Below are 17729 nucleotides of genomic sequence, written 5' to 3' on the forward strand. Positions count from 1 at the left end.
TACATCAAAGGCACCATTAGAATCCTTACTTAGGAGTTGAATCTACTAAGGTTCGGAGAGACTGAGTCTTGAGAGACCTTGGACTGCCCTGCCCGGAGTCCTCAATCCGCAAGGCGTGAATAAAGGAAGGCCCTCTTTAGGGCTGGAGTGGCTTTAGGTGTGGCAGGATCTGCTTCTGAGAAGTACGAGCACATGACAACCAGCAGAGCAGGAGTTACCTGTGAGGATGGTAGATGGCATGCTGTCTTCAGTTTTAAATGTGGCAGATCACTTTATAGGGAATATAGCCAAGATTACTGTAGCGATTACACTACCGAAACTCTCTTCCCCACGCTGTCCCTGTATTCTTTTCTCCCTTCACGTTAATCTTTCTCCTCCTTGGCAGCTAGTCAGCCCATATCTTATGTAGATCAGCGTTGCAGACCCTAAAGGGTCTCCGTTGAGGAATAATTTTTGATATTATGAAGTAATTATTAATTCATGCAAAAGTAAACCGAGGAACTCACTGGCTTGTGGTTAGAGCTGACTCTCATTCTCCGATTCTAAGTGTCTGGGGCTCTTAGCCTGTTATCCCTGGGTGAGGGGTCACAGCCTAGTGATGCTCTAAGTGTGGTCAGAAGACCGCCGCTGGGCTGCATGGCTCACCCATGAGGCTCCGTCCCTAGGAAGGGCTGGGGTAGCCTTGGTGCAGAATATGTACATGGCTGTGCCTTGGTGCCTGGCACGGTTCATAATTTCGATGCAAACCAGATGTCACTGCAACTCTGATGTCTCTTTGCAGTTTTGTCATTCATCCTAGTGAAGCTGGAGGAAGCCGGTACGTGTAAAGGTCTGTGACCCAAAGCTACTTGCTGGCCACAGGTGCTCTTCGTACCTTCACGTCCAGGAGGGAGCTGGTGGGATGGAGGCTCTCCCCGTGGCTGCGTCCAGAGCTCCCGGTGCCCACCCTGCTGGAAGCGGACAGAGCCACAGCCCCCCCACCCCAGGAGGCTGGACTGAGGCTGTGCCCTCGGTCCTGTGCCCCATGGTTCTGTCTTGGGCTTGGGGGAGCTGTGGCCTCCCAGCTAGTGAATATTCAGTGTCCGAACTAGAGCACTGTCTACATTTGCACTGGGCTGCTGAATCTCTCGCCCTCCCACAGTGATTGTGCTCAAGAAAGAAGGCCTTCCCTTCATGTCCCCATCTCAGACTACTTCTGGTCATGTTTGTCAAATTGATCCTGCTTGGGTAAACACTAAAAACGGTACCAGTTTCCTGATTTCAGTATTTGTAGGGGTGGCCTTGGTGAGGCAAGAGAAATTTGTCACCCTTTATGTCCCTGGAAGTACAGATGAAGTTTAGGTCTCAGGGGACTAGGGGTGCTGGCTGCCTTCATGCCCGCTCCAGCCCGCCACCTCCCATCTGGGCTGCTGTGCTGAGGGATGTGACTGTCTAACAGTAGGACAGGCCAGGGGGCCACAGTCCTGTCTGCACCCCGCACAGCGGCAGGGCGCACCTGGCTGGTGTGGCGGCCCCGAACCTGCCCCTCATCGCCGTCCTCTGTACCTCCTTGCCCTGCAGCCGCGTGCTGACTGGTGTTCTCCGCACTGCCTGGATGGCTGTGCTCGCAGACTCCGCGTGGCGCCCTCCCCTGCGGCTTCGTCAGGATGGTCTCTGTGCACTCAGTCGAGTGTGGTCTTCCCCCGGGAGCCAGCGTCCCATCACGGCCAGACCTTCCCTCAGATGTGTATTTCTCCAACACCCACCGCACAGGCTCTCTTAGATAGCATGTTTTCTGTATTAATTAGTTGTGTGGCAGTCCCAGGGGACCAATAACTTAAAGAAAGAACTAGTATGAGTGAATTTTTTAAAGGTCATTTGACTCTAGGAAAACTTGTTTGTTTGTTTTTAAAGCATTTTATAGAAATGTTCGATGGCAAAGTAAAATGTGAAGTATTAAATGGTTCTTACTGTAGTGAACAAATTGCCCCTGATGCCATTTACATCCTCGTGCACTACATTTAGCCCGATATACTTGTCTACCTAATTCTCTGCAAACTGAAAGAGCTCATGCCCCAATGTGAGAACACTAGGAGTTACACAATAATTATAACCAATGAGGAGAAAAATCATTACCTTCCCAGACCACCTGAGCCCCACACCCCCGGCCAGCCTGCACCCAGCCTGAGTACTGGAGTTCCTCCTGGCACAAGGCACAGTGCTGTGGTTCTGCCTCCCAGTGGTGTCCCCGAGGGTGTGGGCCGTGTGACCCCGTCCCTCTGGGCTGCTGTGACAAAAGTATCACAGAGTGGGTAGCTTGTAGACATGTATTTCTCATGGTTCTGGAGCTGGAAGTTCAAGGTCATCATGAAGCCAGTGCATTCAGTGTCTGGTGAGAAGAGCCCGCCTCCTAGACCGTGGTCTTCTGTGTCCTCCCAGGGCAGAAGGGACGAGGGGCGCTCTGCGGCTCCCCTCCTAGGGCATTGATCCCATTCACCGGGGCTCCACCCTCATGACACAGTCACCTCCCAGGGGCCCCACCTCATAACACCTTCGCCTTGGGGGTTAAGGTAACATGACGTTTGGGGAGACACAAACATTCAGACCATAGTCCTGGGGATGGGCCTTCCTCTGAAGAATCTCCAGGCTGATACAGGGTCGCTCTGGTCTGTCCCAAATCACAGGTGACGGAGTCAACTATGACAGCAGATAGCATTCAAGTTTATGTAATAAAGGTTGTAATAACCTCTAGGTACCTTTCCAACATCAGGAGTCTGCTCTGTGAAGGACCTTTGGCTGTTAACAAATAGTGCTAAAGGTCTGTTCTTTGAAGTTAGTTTTATTTTTATTTTATTTAAAATCAACTAACATATACTGTATTATCAGTTTCAGAGGTAGAGTTCAGTGATTCATCAGTTGCATATATCACCCAGTGTTCATTATATCACATGCCCTCCACAATGAACATCACCCAGTTACCCCACCCCCTCACCCCCCTCACCTCCAGCAACCCTCAGTTTGTTTCGATGGTTAAGAGTCTGTTATGGTTTGTCTCCCTCTGGGGCTGTGGGGTAGCCTGGTAACTAGGCATCCAGGCACACAGGGTACAGCAGTGCTAATCTCCTAAACCAAGAGCTGAGTCGACAGCAGCCTTCCTTACAGGCCTGCTTCTCACTCAGAGTTACGTTTAGGTTCCATTTCTCATCTTTCTCATTTCTTCGTCTTCTGTGAAGTTACTTTTAAAATAATCTGAATAATCTAGAAGTTAAACAGTGTAGGTCCTCAGAATTAGCATTCTGCTGTCTCTGTGCTTCTGTATTTGAAAGTGAAACCTTTCCAGTTCCCATATCCACAAGATGGCCAGCATGTCTTCTGCAGACCTGCTAAATGTAACCCCCTAGTTTTACACGTCACACAGGTTTACAGATTCAAAGTGCTGGAACAAACAATCCTAAAATTTGTATGGAATCAGAGAAGACCCTGAATCGCCAAGGAAATGTTGAAAAAGAAAAAGCCAGGGGCATCACGTTGCCTGATTTCAAGCTATATTAAAAACAGTGGTCACCAAGACAGCATGGTACTGGCACAAAAACAGACGTATAGACCAGTGGAACAGAATAGAGAGCCCAGATATGGACCCTCAACTCTATGGTCAGATAATCTTCGACAAAGCAGGATGCTGAAAGTTTGAAGTGGAGTATGCACTTTGTTTGGAGTGGAGGCTGGGTGAGCCCCCGGTGCTGAGGCCTTGCTGGGACAACCCGTGTGGGAAGCATGGGCCACAAGCAAACCTCACCAAACCCAGTGGTGGCCGGGTCTCCCTGGTAGTGGACTGGGACTTTGATCAGCTGTTGACTGGCTCAGGCCAGAGATTTTGAGGCAGCTTATAAAATTTCATAATGCAGTAAGAAACACGTGTGAGGAAGAGGAAAGGGTTGGGGGGGTGGGGGGGACATACCTGACAGTAGAAAGGGAAACCTCAGGTCAGGACAGCAGGGGAATTTGTCAGCCTTCTGGAGAAGTCTGTTCCGCATCACAGTCCAGGGTCTTTGGGGTGTAAGGGACAGCCAGGGGCAGCAGGGACCCTGCAGTCAGGGAGCTGGGGTGGCCCCCGGAGACCACCTGCCCGAGCCCCACCCCTGGCAAGTGGCCAGAGCTCCCTCAGTGCCCCCCTTTTTCCCACCCTCCCTGCCACCTGCCCGGTTCTTAGAATCCATGAGGATGACCAATCAGAAACAACAGTTTGGTAACAGTCTGGTTCTGTATCTGAGAAGACAAGGCCTCAGAGATCCATGGTGAACAATGATGAAGATGGTGGGGGGTTGTGTGCAGAGCAGTAGCCCTCGGGGCTCGGACCGGGAGGGCCCGCAGGTGGAATCAGGCAGCGGTGCCCACGCTCACCGTGTCCCCGGAGCCTCTTGTGTTAGCAGCAATGGGATTCCACTCGTACTTTCTGTCCCATCGTTCGTTCGTCTGGAGGATGCTGCAGGTGACTCTCTCCCGGGCTCCGTCCACAGCAGGCTGGAGGATGCTGCAGGTGACTCTGTCCCGGGCTCCGTCCACAGCAGGCTGGAGGATGCTGCAGGTGACACTGTCCCGGGCTCCGTCCACAGCAGGCTGGAGGATGCTGCAGGTGACTCTGTCCCGGGCTCCGTCCACAGCAGGCTGGAGGATGCTGCAGGGACTGTCCCAGGCTTCCTCCACAGCAGGCTGGAGGATGCTGCAGGTGACTCTGTCCCGGGCTCCGTCCACAGCAGGCTGGAGGATGCTGCAGGTGACTCTGTCCCGGGCTCCGTCCACAGCAGGCTGGAGGATGCTGCAGGTGACTCTGTCCCGGGCTCCGTCCACAGCAGGCTGGAGGATGCTGCAGGTGACTCTGTCCCGGGCTCCGTCCACAGCAGGCTGGAGGATGCTGCAGGTGACTCTGTCCCGGGCTCCGTCCACAGCAGGCTGGAGGATGCTGCAGGTGACTCTGTCCCGGGCTCCGTCCACAGCAGGCTGGAGGATGCTGCAGGTGACTCTGTCCCGGGCTCCGTCCACAGCAGGCTGGAGGATGCTGCAGGTGACTCTGTCCCGGGCTCCGTCCACAGCAGGCTGGAGGATGCTGCAGGTGACTCTGTCCCGGGCTCCGTCCACAGCAGGCTGGAGGATGCTGCAGGTGACTCTGTCCCGGGCTCCGTCCACAGCAGGCTGGAGGATGCTGCAGGTGACTCTGTCCCGGGCTCCGTCCACAGCAGGCTGGAGGATGCTGCAGGTGACTCTGTCCCGGGCTCCGTCCACAGCAGGCTGGAGGATGCTGCAGGTGACTCTGTCCCGGGCTCCGTCCACAGCAGGCTGGAGGATGCTGCAGGTGACTCTGTCCCGGGCTCCGTCCACAGCAGGCTGGAGGATGCTGCAGGTGACTCTGTCCCGGGCTCCGTCCACAGCAGGCTGGAGGATGCTGCAGGGGACTGTCCCGGGCTCCGTCCACAGCAGGCAGGAGGATGCTGCAGGTGACTGTTCTGGAAGGAGCAAGCAGCACAGCTGTGTTATTGACTAGTAGCAGGCAGCTTTTCCTTGCCTGCCAGCTAAAAGCAGACTTGCTACTCTATTTGTTTCATAAAATATGCATTGAGAGCAACACCCAAATGCTGAATGACAAGTGACCCTCAGAGCATGCCTGGTATGTGCTGTATTGGCTTGCCAGTGTTTCTTAGAGGCAGCGTTGATTCTAATTCAGTAGGATTTTTAACCCCTGCATTTAAAACTCTTGTTTGGAAAGTCCATGCTATTTCCATTAACATCAATGAGGTTTTCACATAAGCAAATATCTAATGTCATGCTTTGAGAATTGAAGCCTAGCCTGCTTTTAAAAGCAGAGGTCTCACTATATCCATTGGAGTTGTGCGGTGATTTGACATGTCCTGGAAGAAATTACCTTTCAAGAAAGTGAGTTTAGTTGATTGAAATGAAATTAATTCCACATTTCCGTGTCATAATTTATTAACCTGATTGGCCTGCTGGATTCCAGCCTCTGTTTACAAACATTCCGTGGCCTGCGTGGACCTTCTCTCAGCAACCTAAATTTCCCTCCCTGAGCTCTGGGACCAAACACTGATGCTGAACATCCCCCGAGACCTCTAAGTTGCAGTGCTTGAGTGTTGCTGGCATTTTGCACGTGCAGCCGACCTCCTGTGCCCGTCGTATAATGTCACTGCACCTACTCTGGGCACTGTGGTTGCAACGGCAGTCCTCAGCTTCTGTGATTGCATGTTCTCGTTTCAGAAAATACCCAGCATAGCTGTCTCAGTGCCCACTTTCTTTGCCAGACGCGCCTGCTCCGGGACAGAACAGATCTCGCCCCGTGTGAGCAGCCTGGTGGAGTGAGGTTCTGGGCTCAACTCTGGAGAGTGACCACAGTCACACTTGTTCACGAGAAAAGAACTCAAAGTCACACATCCTGCACGTTAGCTCCAAGGCCACTAGCATCATTCACGATGAAGGAGCTTATGAAGTTTTGAAGATCAGCTTAGCCCTAAAATATTCCATTAGTAACTGCCAGAAAAGCCTTTTTGAAACAATATTAGACTACAGAAAAAGTGTGCCAATGTTAACAGACTGACGTTATAAAAACAGAAGTCCAATAAAATGTCTATACTTGAACTGAAGTCCTGCTTAGATATGTAAGTGTGAAATTATCTCAAAATTTTTTAAAAATCTATGTATCCTTTCATAGAAGTTTCGGAATCCACGTCAGCCTTCACTTTTTAAAATCCAGTTATTTATGATTCAGAATACATTGACTAAATTAATTTGGGTTCACAATTTTATGTTAATTTCAAAAACTTTTGGATATTTTCCTCCCCGGGAACATGCTATGTTTCATTTATTCATCACTTCTTTGATGTTTTTCCATAAAATTTTATACTTTTATTCATGTAACTCACACTTCCTAAGTTTACTTGTATACATTTCTTTTTTTTTTTAAGATTTTATTTATTATTTGACAGAGAGAATGAGAGAGAGAGAGCACATGAGAGGGGGGAGGGTCAGAGGGAGAAGCAGGCTCCCCGCCGAGCAGGGAGCCCGATGCGGGACTCGATCCCGGGACTCCGGGATCATGACCTGAGCCGAAGGCAGTCGCTCAACCGACTGAGCCACCCAGGCGCCCTACTTGTATACATTTCTTAGTGTCATGTTATGAACAAGCTCTCTTTATCTCCGTTACTAACTGGTTACTGTTGACATACAGAAAAGTAGTTGACTGCTGTTGTATTTGGCCATTTTGCCGACCTCTCTCATTCTCATTTCAGTTAATTCTAATTTTTTCGGTAGACCATCCTATCTGGCAGTAAGGACCCTTTTCCTTCTGCCTTTCTGGTACTTGTATCTGGTACTCCTCTCTCTTGCCATGCATTGACTAGGATCTAGGCAGTAATGTGGAGAGGAGGTGATGCTGTCTTTGAATGTGCCTCCTCAGACCGTTCTAGAAGCCAGTTCCCCTAGTGTTCCCATGCTGCATACTCCATATGGATGATTGCTGAAACTCTTGGCTCAGCCCCCACCACAGGGAAACATTTATGATTTACTGAAAACCGTGGCACGCTATGTCGGGCCTGACCTTACGCAATTGTGCTTTGACTGCAGTCCTGCCAGAACGAGCCCAAACACTAATTGTATCTACACTGGCTTGGGAATCAGACTTTTGAAGCATCGGCCTGTTTTTTAACCCATTTTTGTTGGGAAACAAAGTACACATGAAGAGAAGTGCACGAGATGAACATTGGCATGACCATCACACATCAAGACACAAACCACTGTGGGCGGACCCTCGGAAGCCCCCTTGTCCTCCCCTCCCTCATTCTCCTCTTCCTCTCCCAAAGGCAGCTCCTATTCTGAGTTTTGATCAATTCCTGATTTTTCTTTGTGGTTTTATCGCCTAAGCATGAAACCTTCAGCACTGTAGTTTTGTTTTGCTTATGTTTTCGTTATCTGAAATAAGTCCTATCACGTAATCCTTCAGTACCGGCTGCTTTTACTCAGTGTAACTCATACGATTCATCCACAGGGGCAGGTAGCCATCATTTGTTCAGTTCCGTTGTTGTATCGTCTTAGGTGCTTACTCCACTGTTAATGGACGTTTCATACCTGCAGCTTTCTTGCTGTTGCCAGTATGCCCTGTGATCATTCCAGGACACCTCTGGGTGCACATGCCCCTGCGTTTCTGTTGGGCATGTACCAAGCACTGGCATCCCAGGGTATGGGTGTTACCGTGTTTGGTAGATAATGCCACCCAGTTTTTCAGCATGACTAAATCAACTCAGTGCCCACCGGCAGTCTGAAATTTCCTATTGCACCACATCCATGGCAGTATTTGGTTTTATAAGCTTTTACATTTTCGTCATTCTTTTTTTGTCATGTAGCTCGTTGTGGTTTTCATTTGCAGTCCTGTAATGACTAACATGCCTGAACACATTTTCTTTTTTTTTTTTTTTTTAAGATTTTATTTATTTATTTGAGAGAGTGAGAGAAAGAGCACAAGAGGGGGGAGCGGGAGAGGGAGAAGCAGACTCCCTGCCGAGCAGGGAGCCCGATACGGGACTCGATCCCGGGACTCCAGGATCATGACCTGAGCTGAAGGCAGTCGCTTAACCAACTGAGCCACCCAGGCGCCCAATGCCTGAACACATTTTCATATGGTTATTTGCCATTTGTATTTACTCTGTTTTGAAGTGTTTGGACAGGAATCACCCATTTTCCTATTGGGTTGCTTTCTTTTTCTTAATAATTTACGTAAGAATTCTTTATATATTCTGGATACGAATTCTTTGCTGGCCATATGTGTTGAAAATATCATCCACTCTGGTTTACCTTTTTATTCCTTTAATGGTGTCTTGGTGTACAGAATTTTTAAAGTAGTAAAATTTTATCAGTCTTTTCATTATGATTAGTTCATTTTGTCATGTGTAAGAACGCTTTTCTCTCCCATAAGATCATGAAGACCTGTATTCTAGAACAAGAGATTGGCAAGTTTTTTCTGTATACAGATATTTAGACACTAAATATTTAGATAGTATGTAGTTTTGTCTTTGTGGACCACAAATAGTATCCGTTGCAGACTCATCTGCTTTTTTAAAAACACAACCCTTTAGAAATGTAAAAACCATTCTTAGCTCGTGGTGAACTTCTTCTGCAGGCTCTAGTTTGCCTTCCTGTTCTAGAAGCCAATTTTTTTTTTTTTTTTTTTGCTTCTACATATAAAACTACAATATACCTGCAGTTGATTTTGTTGGATACTGTTCTGTAATGAAAGGCATAGACAGTGTCTAAATGAAGATCAGTTCATTTAGTGAGAGGTTCATTCTTTCCCCAGATTGAATTACTCTGAGTTCTCTGCTGCATTTCATTGGTCTACTTGTTTATTCTCCCATCACACTATCTTACTGTAGCTTTATAACAAATATTGGTATTTTAGTAGACAAAATGCTTCAGTTCTTTATATAAACTGCCTTGGCTATTCATGGCCAAGGTATTAAAAAAAAAAACCTTTTTCTCTTTAAACTAAGATTTGATTGACTCAACAGATTGGTTTGAAGCAAAATTGATATCTTTACAACTTAGTCATCAAATCTATGAACACATTATTCTCATTATTGAGGTTGTCTTAATTTTTCTCAATGATTTAGTTTTTCTGTACAAAGGTCTTAACATGTATCTTGTTGGATTTATGACTAGGTATATATGTTTAAATATCTGAGCTATTATAAACGACAAATTTTTCTTTTTTATTCTTATGTTCAATTAGCCAACATATAGTACATTTTTAAATCAACAATGTTTGTTGGAATGCAATGTTGAAAGTGTCTTGGCTTATAGTTTATATGACATTTTAAATTACAGGACACGTCAGGTTTCCTTAGGTCATTTTTTTTTTTAAGATTTTATTTATTTATTTGAGAGAGAGAATGAGAGACAGAGAGCACGAGAGGGAAGAGGGTCAGACGGAGAAGCAGACCCCCTGCTGAGCAGGGAGCCCGATGTGGGACTCGATCCCGGGACTCCAGGATCATGACCTGAGCCGAAGGCGGTCGCTTAACCAACTGAGCCACCTAGGCGCCCCCTTAGGTCATTTTTTAAAAACAACTTATCATGACTAATTGTACTGACTAGGACCTGGTTTACAGTGTTAAATAGAAGTGATGAGGGTAGACATCCTTTCCAATTTTAGGGAAAAATTATTCAGTCTTCTTGTCCTGACCACTGTAGCTGGATGTTTATTTTATTCATCTTTATTCATCTTGCTCAAGATCCTACTTCTGGTTGCATTCTTTTTCTCTGTTGTTTTCCTGTTTTCCATTGCATCAATGCCTTCTATGCTATCAATACACAGACATAATTTTATTGGAGTGTTTTGATGACTTGGAAGGCATTTATAAAATTGGTAAATTCTTCTCTTGATATTTTCCTTTTAACATGTCATTACACTGCAAATTAATCACTTCCAATTAAAGATTAAGTGGAAACTCCTCAATTGTACATCTAAAAGGATTTCGAAATACAGAAACTTTTCTTTGTACTTGCCTTGGGATCCAACAAAAGCTGCTGGAACAGTGGTTTGTGCTCGGAAAACCTATCTGCTATAGATTCATGTGGGAATGTAGGTCTTGGAAAGTGTAGAGCAGCTTGACAATTTCTTATGATTCAAACAAGGTTACTTGTCATCAAAGCAGTTTTACTGGAGTGTAAGCATGTAAGTGTCATTTTGCCTTGAATTCCTTAAAAGAACTACCAAATCTGCAGCAAAAGCTGATTTCCAAAGCCATTTAGTGTTTAATGACAGTGGTTAAAGGCAGCTCTTATGACTCAGAAAAATCTTTTTTTTTTTTTTAAGATTTTATTTATTTAATTGGAGAGAGAGCGAGCGAGCAAGCAGGGGGAGTGGGAGAGAGAAGCAGGCTTCCCGCTGAGCAGGGAGCCCGATGCGGGGCTCGATCCCAGGACCCTGGGATCATGACCTGAGCTGAAGGCAGACATTTAACCGACTGAGCCACCCAGGCGCCCCCTGACTCAGAAAAATTTCAACCCTGAACTGTAAAAATTGTAATAAAACTTTGTCACTGCTGCTAAACCATTCAGGTGTTCTGTGGTTGGTAAGTCAGGATATCCAGTTTTCATTTCTCACAAAATTTCACAAAACCGATGATGGTTAAGTCTAGGATAGAGTGAAAGATCATCTGCAAAATGCCTATTGATGGAAAATAGACTGAATGACCATAGAATTTAAATGTCTTATGCTTTAACAAGCTCTGTTAAGTTGTCCAGCTAAGCCTTTTTCTGTTTCACACATTGACCACCATCACTTGTAATACATCCTAGCAGATTCCCCTTCAGGTTGTGCTGAGTTAGTGTTTTCTCAAAATCCTTGAAAATATTCTTGCTGTGCCACAGTTTTCCAACCCTTGATCTAGCTTTTGACATAAAGTGCAAGAGAACAGAAAAACCGAAACCAAGTAAAAGAAAAGCCAATAAAGATGATAAAACTCTCACCAGACTGATAAGAGAGAGGGATATAAATTTACCCATACTGGTTTTGAAAGGGGAAATCAGTACAGATCTTATAGATATTAAAGAATAATAAGGAAATCTTATAGTTTCATACCAGTGAATGTGATGACTTAGATGAAATGGAAAAATTCACATTTACCTATAATTTACATATAATATATGTATTATAAATATATGTATATATATATATTGTAAGTATATGTGTATTTGATAGCTCTGAGGAATAAGTAAGTACCTTGAGTGCTAGGTGGTTATATGACTCTACATGTCAGTACTCACTGAACTGTATACCTAAAAAGAGTGAGTTGTAGTATATGTAAATTTTACCATGATACACCTGACTTTACTGTTTGATGCACCCAGTATTCACTTTGATTTACTTGCAGATTTTGCATTTTTGCTCTTCACCCTTTCTGTATCTCCAATCTCCTTGCTATCGATAACTTTCCTTCTGCCTGAATAATACCTTTTTGGTAGTGATGTGCTGATACTAGCTCATAGTGGATCTTGAGAGCCCATTCTTTAATTTACAGTAATTTTGTGAACTGGTTATCCTACTCCATATTAAAAATTAAGCTATATAAATTTATAGTCAAATACATTACATTTAGAGGTAACACATATGCAAAACCCATCCCTACCGGTTACACTGATTTGACTTATCTATGCCTGTGAGGTCATGTTTATGGTGGTGTTCTTCTGAGGATCTCTTCTCAGCTCTAAGATCAGTGCCATCACATTAGTATTTTGAAATTAGCCCTAGTGCGAGTATTTATGGAAATCAGCAAATGCTGCCAAATGGAGCTTACTCACCTAAATCAGGGGCTAATAAAATACAGCCCATTGCTGGCCCTCTGTGCACGATGTAATTAATGTAATACAGCCATGCTCATTTGTGTTGCCTATGGCTGCTTTCACATCTGAATAGCAGACTCCATTAGTTGTGACTAGACTGGCCCACAAAGTCTAGAATATTTACTCTCTGAACCTTTAAGAAAATGTTTGCAAACCATTGGTTTAGATTTAAGAATGTGACAGAAAAGATGTTAATAGTGACATTAACTTTAAGAATGTCATGTGTGCAACCATTTACATTTTGAATAGTGCAAAAAAAAATCCTATTAATATTTGAAACTATAACCTGATTCAGCAGAGAAATTGCTCCTGTGTAACTGGTAAGTATGGGAGGTTCTGACCTACATCCCCAGTGCTTCACTTGGCTCTTGTTGACCTAGCCACGGCCATGTGGGTGCTGCATGTCCATCAGCTGCAACCACAGGTTGGCTATGGGCACAAGAGTTGAACAAATACTGGGCGCCTGGGTGGCTCAATCGGTTGAGCTTCTGCCTTCAGCTCAGGTCATGATCCCAGGGTACTGAGATTGAGCCCCACGTTGGGCTCCCTGCTCAGCGGGGAGCCTGCTTCTCCCTCTCCCTCTCTCCCTCCCCCTGCTCGTGCTCTCTCTCTCTGTCAAATAAATAAAATCTTAAAAAAAAAAAAAAGAGTTGAACAAATACTAACAAAAGCTTCTGGGAGAATCAGTGGCTATACAAAATTTACATGAAAGACTATTGTATATTATATATAAATTGTGTGCTATACATTCTTTATATCAGTACACTTTATATTTTAAACTTTTGCCTGCATGAATGCATACTTATTTTGAAATGCCAATTACACATTCATTGGCACATATGGTCTTTATTGACCTCCATATGGGATCACTGGTAAGGAATGCTCAGATTTTTGTTTCTTTTTCTGAAAATAGCTTAGTTTTTATTTTTGAACAATACTTGTCCTTGGGATACAATTCCAGGTTGACATTTATTGTTCAGAGTCTAGTGGTACCTTTCCTTTTTTCTTAGGCGTCCATCAGTCCTTGTGAGAAGTGAGCTGTAAGTACAATTGCTGGATCTCTGAAGTAATAGCTCTTCTCTGACTTCATATCTGAAGGGATGGGGACATCTTTTATTTGTCCTGCTTTCAATCCTAGGGCTTCCTGGATTTGTGGCTTCATGTCTTTCAGCAGGTTTTGTGTGGGCTCACCTCTGTCCAATGGCTGTCTTATACGTGCTCTCTCGTCCTTCTGGGACTCCGTTCACACATCTGTCAGACTTCACTGTATCTGCTCTTGCTCTTGTTCTTCAGTATTTTCCATTATTTTATCTGTGCGATTCATCCTGTTCATTTCTTCTGATCTAACACTTCGCTAATTTCTCTACTGTGCCAAATTTGGTTTTAAATCCATTGATAGTATACATTGTTTCCAACATTTACTTTTCAACTCTAGTATGTTCACTTTTTTAAATAGTTGGCAATTCCTCCAGAATTTTGTAATCTTGGCTTTTATCCTACTTGAATGAACCACAGTATTTTCAGTTTGTGTCTGATACTCCTACCTCCCTCTTATCTGCTCATTTGTTTTTGCTGGGTTTTGTTCATCTTGACCCCTCGTGTGTCCACTCTTTTTTTTTATTTTAAATCACAGTACTGCATTTGAACAGTTGTGTGTCGACATGGCCTGATACCTAGCATCGCGTGTTTTTCCTGCAGCAGTGCCTGGGGCTCTGGTGCTCTGGTTCCCTCTGCCTGGTCTTGGGGCTCAGTATGACTGGGCCACAGCTGCACTTCCTGAGGTTTCATGTAGTAGCCACTCACCCTTAGACCTATAGGGTGACCGTTTAGGCTCCTCCCCAACATGAGGAGCTGCCAGGGCCCCGCAGGCCAGTTTCCCTGGTCCCTGCCCCATGGCTGTGCAGAGCCCATCCCAGCCACCTGTCAGGGGCACCCTGCCTCTGGGATAACACAGCCCCTGACTGCTGCTCTCCCTGCACCATGTCCTACAGTTGTCACTGTGTAACCCACCCATTTCTCAAGCCTGACCTCAAATCACACATCCCAACTTTAAAAATAATGCACTCAGCCTGCCACCCCCTTCTGTGGGCGGGCTGCATTCCTCTGCCACAGGGAGACATCCCCGCACACACACTTTAAGCTCTCTGTGTATGCTAAGGTGTCTTCTTTATGATGCTTGCCACCTTGCTGTGAGCCCAGTTGACAGGTCGTGTTGAACGCCCAGGTGTGCAGGCTGACATCCACCCTCTGCCTTGTTCTTCCTGCCGTGTCTTTTTTGGGGAGCATGTGCTGCTCAAGGGCCAGCCCTCTGGCCCCATCCCGAATGGACTTGATGCCAATACACAGGGTTACAAGTTCCCTAGGTCCGGATATATTAGCTGAACAAATTGCCAGCTTGTGTTTTCAGATTAGTGGGAAGAGAAGGGTTAATGAGATACATGCGTTTTTTGAGATGCCGATTCTAACCAAATCAGAACATGTTTTGTGGTGTTTAACGTGTTAACTAAATATGATTTACATTGAAATCTAAGTGGAAGTTTGTAAAGAAATAGCCGTATCTTTTTGCCAAACATAATCCTTTATATATAGTTATTTTGCTGAGTATTTTAAAGTATTGATTTAAAGCAGCAATATGGTTGCTTCTGTCTGGGTTTGAGAGATTTATTAAACTTTAAATGCTTGAGAGTCATACATACAGCAATTGTTTTGGCTGTTGTAGAAAGACAGAACCCTGACTTCCCTGCTTTAACAGTCTCCAGTATGCATGAACTTGTCTTGGCCATCATTTTTATTAAACTAGGTTCAAGAATGGAGAATTCTTTCATGTCCTAAGATGTTAGTGCCTATGGCTTTGGGAACCAGAGTTACCCAATCTGGTGACCACTCAAGACTTTTCTATTCCAGTTCTAAGGTTAGTAGTTCCTTAAAACACCTGTGAACTCCACACCAGATATGACGGTGAGACTTGAAGGGGCAGTGACGTTGAAGGGCACGAGGGGCGGGAACCGGCTGCCTGTCTTTAGTTTCCTTGTCTGCTTTATGCGTCTGCTGGCTTTGCATCCCATGCCCACCCACGACGGACTCCTTTTGGTTTGATTCTGCTTCCTCATTCGTTCTGGCTGACTCCTTCAGGCCTTTGCCGCCCAGACCCCTTGCTGGTCTTTCAGACCAGGGCCTTGATGGAGCGCACACGGTTACCCAGTCACCAAAACAAAATGCAGCCCTAAAAAGGGAAAAAGGTTTCCAAAGGAAAAATAAAAGTGAGAGAACTTTGTAGGGAGCCTGGGGAACCTACTTGGGTCCCCCTTGACACCAGCTGGGGGACAGTGAAGGAGCAGAGATAGTGGAGTGAGCACTCCCGACTGTGTCCCCGAGCCACCTCACTTGCAGACCCTTCCTTCCTGCTGGGATCCGTGCTGGGAGCACAGCACTAAGAGCTGAGGTCCTGTTCTCCCTGCCCTCCTGGGATCCACGGGCCCCCGGGGGCTGGGGTTTACCAGCTGGTGAACAAGTAATTGTTGCAGTGAAGTACTCCATGGAGAAGGACCAAGTGCCCTGAGAGCATGTGTGCGGCAGGGGGTGGAGAGGGTGGCCTTCTCTGTAGGCGTCAGAGGCAGCTTCCTTGAGAGGCGACATTAGACAAGATCTGAGCAATGAGAAGGGAATACAAGAGCATTCCGGTCAGAACTGTGTGTGAAGTCCCCGTGCATTTGGAACAACCCAGAAGGGGACCTGTGTGCTCTGCACAAAGTAGCTGGACGGGAACCAAGACAGGCCCTAGCCAGGGGCCCACTCAGCCTGAGTTCTGGGAGAGCATCAGGAAGCCATCTGGAGGGAACAGGCATGGTCACCGTGATGGTTTCGTTAGTTGTCTCTGGCTGTAGTGTGGAGAACACGCTGGATTTGGAGATGTTGGGGGCTGCAGGCTGGCTGATTACTAGCCTGTCATCCGGGTCTAGGCAAGAGAAGAGAGGAGTGTGGACTGCTAGACCATGATGGGAGTGAGGTCTTGAGATGGACAGGTTGGAGAGATGGGTGGGCACGGAGCAGGGGGCCCAGCCATGGAGGGACGATGATGTCAGCACTGGGCAGCCTCTTCCTGAGGTCCAGGGAAGCTGCATGGGCACACAGGTCAAATTGGTGGAGAGTTACAGGACGGAGGAAGGAGATGTGGATTGAGAGAAATCCACCTTGTAGCTGGTGACACGAGCCATGGACACAGACAACCACCTAGGACATGAGCCCAGAGGGAGGAGATAGATGGGTCTCTCTCAGCTGCCAGGAGACTCGGTGGAACAAGGAAACGGACCTGCCCGAGCCCATTTCCCAGGGTCAGCGACCCCGCCCTCCGCACACCGATACCTGCAGTCCCCTTCCCTTGAATCAAAACTTCATGTCTGTTCCTTCATTGTACGCCAGGATCTAAGGGGCGGGTGCTGGTATCCATAGCCCCTGCCCGTGAGGCCAGGCATCAGTGCGGTCTGCGCGGCCCAGGACTTGGCACACGGTGGGGGCCCAGGGGGTGGGAGGGAGCCCCGTGGACACAGCAGAAGCACATTTCCCCTCCCCCGCCCAGCTGTGTGGTTGGATCCCCGTCCCTGCAGCCCCAGACTCAGGCAGTCAGGTGAACCCGCCATCCTTTGGGTGAGAACCACCACAAGCTGTGACCCAAAGGCAGCCGCCTGCTGGTGCCTAGCAGCTCAGTTCTGGCGTGAACACCCTTCACTTTCTCTCACCTATCTGCTTGCCACACCATCGCTTCCTGGGTAGTGGGAGGCTGCTGCCCCTTCAAGGCGCACCTCACTGTGTTCTGATTCCATGCACAGTAGGCTGGCCGCGCCCAGCCCTGGTGGCCTGGTCATCAGTCCCGAGCTTGGGACATAAACACAGAGGGGCCTCATGGAGACGGTCGCTGGGACCTTAGGACCAGCATGGAGGATATCCGCTGCTCGGAAGAAGGCCTAGACTAGCTGTTTGAGCCAGCCTTGCCTTAGTGCTCTTCTGGAGGGCGGGGAGGATTACAGCATCCCTCCCATCATTTTTGTCCATGAGGCTGGAGCCCAGAGGAGGGCATATTTGAGGGTCCGGCCACATTGGACTGTGCTCTGCACAGTCTGCAGGTGGAGTTATGTTCTATTTAATAGAAAATAAGCATTTGATAATTATAATCACTTTAAATTGATAAATTCTTTTAAATAAAAGAAATCATTAAAAATGGCTTTTCTGCAGAAAGTAGTGCACGGGGAAATGAAATTTTCTATCTCATTGGGAATTTCTTGGTAACTATGCAGGTAGATTGCATACGTTAAACTGAGATCGTGGAAGTAGAATGATCTGCTGTAATTCATGGT

General features: G+C 46.6%; 1 protein-coding gene across 1 annotated transcript in view; it reads left to right on the forward strand.

Moving 5' to 3' along the window:
• Positions 1-17729, forward strand: part of MGMT (O-6-methylguanine-DNA methyltransferase) — a 296559-nt gene that overhangs the window by 191326 nt on the left and 87504 nt on the right. The window lies entirely within an intron of this gene.

Source organism: Mirounga angustirostris, unplaced genomic scaffold (genome assembly GCF_029215605.1).
Source record: "Mirounga angustirostris isolate CCGP_5_RB_7025 unplaced genomic scaffold, mMirAng1.0.hap1 SCAF_6, whole genome shotgun sequence".
Classification (NCBI taxonomy): Eukaryota; Metazoa; Chordata; class Mammalia; order Carnivora; family Phocidae; genus Mirounga; species Mirounga angustirostris.